Below are 5,403 nucleotides of genomic sequence, written 5' to 3'. Positions count from 1 at the left end.
TTCACACCTCTGTGAAGTCTCTTTGTAAGATTTCAACTGGCAACAGACGACACTGCTGCCAGCATCTGAATACAAAACAACTGTTTCTTAAAGCAATACAACAATAACTGTGTGTGTGTGTGTGTGTGTGTGTGTGTGTGTGTGTGTGTATGTATGTGTGTGTGTGTGTGTGTGTGTGTGTGTGTGTGTGTGTGTGTGTGTGTGTGTGTGTGTGTGTGTGTGTGTGTGTATTGTTATATATTTGAGATTTAGTGGAGTAGTAGAAGTATAAAGTAGCAGGAGATGGAAATACTCAGGTACAATTTTGAGGTACTTGCACTTTACTTAAGTACAGTATTTAAGTAAATGTACTCTTTTCAGATTATTATTTTTTTAAAGAAATAAAAAAAAAGTATGGTATGTGATGTTTTTGATGAAAACATGGTGCAGATAAACTAATTAATGATCAAGAGTCAGTATGTATTTTAGCTTTGAAAGCTGAAGTATAATTTGACAAAAAAAAAAAGAAGCATAACAATACATGTAATGTCCAACCATAAAAGAAATGGTCCTCATGTTCAACAGTTTGAATGATCTCACTCATACTGTTGTGGACAATGTAATGCACACCGTGTCCTTTAGGGGGCGCTGTTGTGTTGGATAATAATATCTACTGCAGTCAGTTCTTTGTCCAGTCAGCAGTGTTATTCATAAATTACTGGCATTCACTTTTTGTAGCCTACAAACCATAAAAGGTTCAAAATTCAATTAATTTCCTTTGATTTTTAAAAATAAAAAAATTACTTTGTGAACTCAATCCTCTTATTTATTTATTTTTAAAGAGGATAAATTCACTTTTATTAACCTGCTTAATCTACAAACAATACAAATGTAAACCGATGTAAAAGAACATTTATATTCATATATATATATATATATATATATGGTATAATATTGTAAAAATGGTTATTTTAACCTTGACATAAACGTATATTATAATAAAACAGTAACGGGTTTTTTTTTTTTTTTTGAAGGGGGGGGGTTTGTTTACCTGCTCTTCTTAACCACGTGCTTGCAATGCGGCCGCGCATGCGTACTTTGGAGTATTGGCTTTTAGCACGCGTCTGTTGTCGGTGGCGCGCAAAGCCAAAAACAACCCTAAGCCACGCGAACGCGCTTGTCCATTGTCTGTCTTCTAGTTGATTGGCTGTGAATGTGTAACCCCGCCCTTTCTCACAGTCTATTGGCCAGACGATGATTGTACTTGTCTCTGATTGGACGCTATTTGTAGAGCCGGCTGTGTAGCTAGGCTACTGTTGCCTTCACGTATCCCTCCAAAGATCAGAAGTTGAGAGGGTTTTTTTTAAGATGAAGTCATGTGCTTTCAGTAGTTTTGTTTGGAAGTAAGGGTCAAAAGACATCCAGCAGACTGTTTCAAAGCTTTAAAAGCTACAAGACGAGTAAAAGCTGAAAGTAAAAACATAAAAAGTGGTTATTTAGCAGTATTAGCAGCTGTTGACCACCGGGGAATACAAATAAATAAATAAAAGTCACGTCGTGACAAAGCATGTCAAAAGTTTCCGAACCTAAAATACATGTAAACAACTAAACTGAAAATATAATACAACAAACTATGTGATACTTTTGCTATTTAGTTCTTGCTTCCTGAGGAATGTTTCCTCATATTGTCAATAAAACGACAACGAAACCGCCTCACTGACACAAAGCAACTACGTCCACGGAGAAAGACCACCAGATGCGGTTGAAAGCTTCGGAACCAAGTAAGTTATACCTTATTCTTACTTTGTTCTGTGTATATAAAACATTTGTAAAGTTCTAATGTTTGTGTTTATAACTATATTCGGACTTGTTTCACCATAGGTTGTTGCTGTGTGTTTTCATCCGTGTATTCCTGTGATTGTATGTGTTAAATGGCTGCAAATCTTTTTTCCTTTGAGGGAAGATAATCATGCTGGAGTTGTCCCAACATGTTCCACGTTGTTGATCGTGTGCGCTCGCGTCTGTCATTTCCTGCAGCACTTAAAGGCAGCATCGGTAGACGTATTAAAACGACGCTTTTCGGCACTTTTTTTATTTTATTTTTTTACATTTGCTTTAGAACAAAACCAGTTGACACAATTCACCTCAGTGAGAATATACAGACTTTAATAAACAGACCGAGCAGTCGTATTCGACACGTCCTCGTGGACGTGTTTGTACATTATTCAAAGCGCGCTGCGCATCACGGAGCTAATTAGGATATCGGTATAAATAAGGCCGCAGACGGGACAGCTCGGCCCGTCCTGCCGCTGACGTCGGAGAGCTAAAGGTATAGAGGTTAAAACCCTGCAAAGAGCTGCGAGCTGCTCCAACATGCACACGCTCTGACCCACCTCACGGATGGGACTCTACTCAAACCGGACCTCCGGAGACATCCCGCACATTTTACGCGTTAACGCAGAAAGTCTTTGGCTCATGAACGCAGTGAAGATCCACCGAGGAGATTGATGTTTTTTTGGGGGGCTTTTCAATTCCATTCGGCCCGACCTAGACAGCCCGCTGCTACCTTTATGGGACGGTGAAGGTGTCTTTTTATACATTTTTTTGTATGTTTTTTACTAAAATCCAAAGACTGCTGCAGCTCCAGCGGAGAAAGACATTTCTTCACCGGGTTGTTTTGGTTTCCGAGGGGGGGAAGTCGAGGTGTTTTTGGGGTGAGTGCAGCGCGATGTGACCTGCTGGAGGACACGCGCGTGTCTGTCAGAATAATCACTACAATAACTGTAAAAGCCTACCATTACAATGTATTACTTACTTTAAAGTGTGTGTCTGTGTAGTGACTTTATAACTGTTATACTTTAGTACATTTTATGTTTATTGTGTCTTGCACCAAGGGATATTTATAGTTTGTATTGCCTGCATTGTGTTTAACACCTTACATGTATCAGGTTTAGTGTTTTTCTGTTATGGGGTGCAGACAGTGCCTCTAATGCATGAAAAACACACTTTAATATCACAGTAACAATCTTATAACAAGTATAATACTCTTCTAGAAACTTTAATTTGGTATTTATGTCGTATTCTTTTATTTGCATGCTCCTGTAGGATTGTAATTATGTAGGATTTATATAACCGTAGGCCTATAATAACCCGTTTACATTCATTATAAGGTTACAATGTCTCCTTTCTTTAATGAGACACGTTTTTGCAATTTGATCCTCGAGTTACATTCAAGAGCAGAAAAGAAAACCCGAACGTGCAGCTCCTTTCATGTGATAACGTGCACTATCTCCGCTATGATCACCACCACCTCCATCATCTCTTTGGCTGCAGATCTCGGTCAGTTTTTTGGGGGGAGACGGACGAACGGACGGACGGACGGGGGTGGGGGCTTATGATGCCACGTGAACAAGCGACAAAAACACAGCGAAAGGGATTGATTTCATAACGCTCGCGCGCGCGCGCGCTCACAGCCTGCCCCTCCGAGGGAAGCTGCAGTGTTTACATGCATCCATACGGTGAAGCAACACATTGGAGAGTATTACAACACAACGGGGCTCGTGCTGCAGTGTCAATACATATATATTTTTAATCAAAGGCAATACAAAAAAATATATATATATATAAATATATATATATATATATATATATAAATATGTATGTATATATATATATATATATATATATATATATATATATAAATATATATAAATATGTATATATATATATATATATATATATATATATATATATATATATATATATAAAACAGTTCATGGGTGGTTGTTGTGTTGAAGCTCATGCGCATCCACGACGTCAGGACAGCAAGGGTAGGACGAGGACAGGCTTTTGATTGAGAGGTAGAAACCACATTACTGTTTTATTATTGGGCTGTTTTTTGGTTAATTCCATCATTCATGGCATTAGATGTCAGATGTGGATCTGTCCAATGTCAGGGACGATGCAGCACTGACACATAAACAGTGCAGCAGGAGGAGGAGGGAGAGGGAGAGGAGGTGGTGGTGGGCGATCAGGCTGCTGTTTTCTTTTTTTTCATCTATACAATAAAATATTAATTTCAGCTTTGTCTAAAGACATGCTCTGTTTCTAAAAATAACTAATAGGGTCAAACTTGTTATGGCTCAGATTTCGCTGTGCGGGCGTTTTTCAGGAAAAAGGGATCCTGTGATATTCTTGTAGTGTTTCTGTGGTGCTGTTTGGACTTTCTGCTCTCTGGTGTTTCTGCTCCCACTTGGTGTTGGATTGTATATTTTGTTGTGTTTGACAGCCATATAAAACAAGTCTGGATCCATTTTCCTTAGAGGAATATAACCCACAATACCGTGTATTAAGTCCACAGACTCATTCAAATAGAAATAGGTGCAATGTAATTTGAGTGAAAAAAATGTGCCCAAAACGTGCAGAAACCAAATGTGACTTTTCCTTTAATGAATCCAAAGAGCTGCAGGTGGAAAACTGAGCATGACAAACCCAAAGTATTCATTTTCATATCAGAGAAAGAAGAGGAATGAAATTCATATTCTCATCTTGTATTTATTTACACATCCGGGTGTCTGCGCGCTCCCTCCTCCTCCTCCCGGTGGCGCGTTCAAGTCCCATGGGAAATAAGCTCTTCAGCAATAACAAAGTAACTTTCAGATAAAAAAAAATTCTGAAACAAAAATATATGATTTAATTTGTTGCTTGTGATAAATAATTCTCCACTTTGACAAAAATGTACACACAGACACGTTATAGGTGATGAGTTTATGCTTTTTACAGCATCAAATAGATGTAAAAAAAACATCCAAAAATACCTTGACCTCCATTTAAAACTTCAGCAAAGAAGTTGGCTTTCAGTTGCCAAAGTCAACAACCCGAAACATGTGGGGGGGGGGGGGGGGGGGGGGGGGGGGACTAAAAGGATCTTTGTGTTTGAAAGCACACAATGGAAGCTCTATTACTGTGTTTTATTAGGCCTAAACTGAGCAAAAAACATACATGTAAATAAAAAGAATAAAGGTAAAGTTATTTTAAGATAAGATTCATGATGTTGATCCTTTGAGTTTATTGATCACATGCAGGGAAACTAAATTGTCACTGCAGCAAAAGTAGAAGAACAGACACATAGATGGGTCACTTTAATGCATTTTATGGTAACTACAAAGTCTTGACCCAAATAATCACAAATATAGTTCATGGTTCTTTCATTTTACATTTTACAAACATAATAGGGTTGAACAATGAAACTTAAGCTGTAGCTCCTTCATGCGACACACAAATTTACTTAAAAAACATTTACTTTTATATATACTTATATACACATATCTATGCACATGTGCGTGTGGAGATGAAGTCGTTGCAATAAATAATGAAATAGAAAAATGGTAAAAAGTGAGGAAAAACAAATGGAAAATGCTGAAG

General features: G+C 37.9%; 1 protein-coding gene across 1 annotated transcript in view; it reads left to right on the top strand.

Annotated features, from left to right (window-relative positions):
- Window positions 1–2,103: 2,103 nt before the first annotated feature.
- The window catches only part of ypel1 (yippee-like 1), a 30,927-nt gene continuing 27,627 nt past the window's right edge, over window positions 2,104–5,403 (top strand). Inside the window, exon 1 of the mRNA XM_068720814.1 lies at window positions 2,104–2,693. The gene's annotated coding sequence lies outside the window, so the exon portion shown is untranslated. The remainder of the gene's footprint in view (window positions 2,694–5,403) is intronic.

The sequence above is a fragment of the Cebidichthys violaceus genome, unplaced genomic scaffold (assembly GCF_023349555.1).
Source record: "Cebidichthys violaceus isolate CVI_PGR_0920_01 unplaced genomic scaffold, fCebVio1.0.p SCAF_26, whole genome shotgun sequence".
In the NCBI taxonomy this organism is placed as follows: domain Eukaryota; kingdom Metazoa; phylum Chordata; class Actinopteri; order Perciformes; family Stichaeidae; genus Cebidichthys; species Cebidichthys violaceus.
The sequence above is the reverse complement of the archived record's forward strand: the minus strand, read 5'-3'. Positions and strand labels throughout refer to the sequence as shown.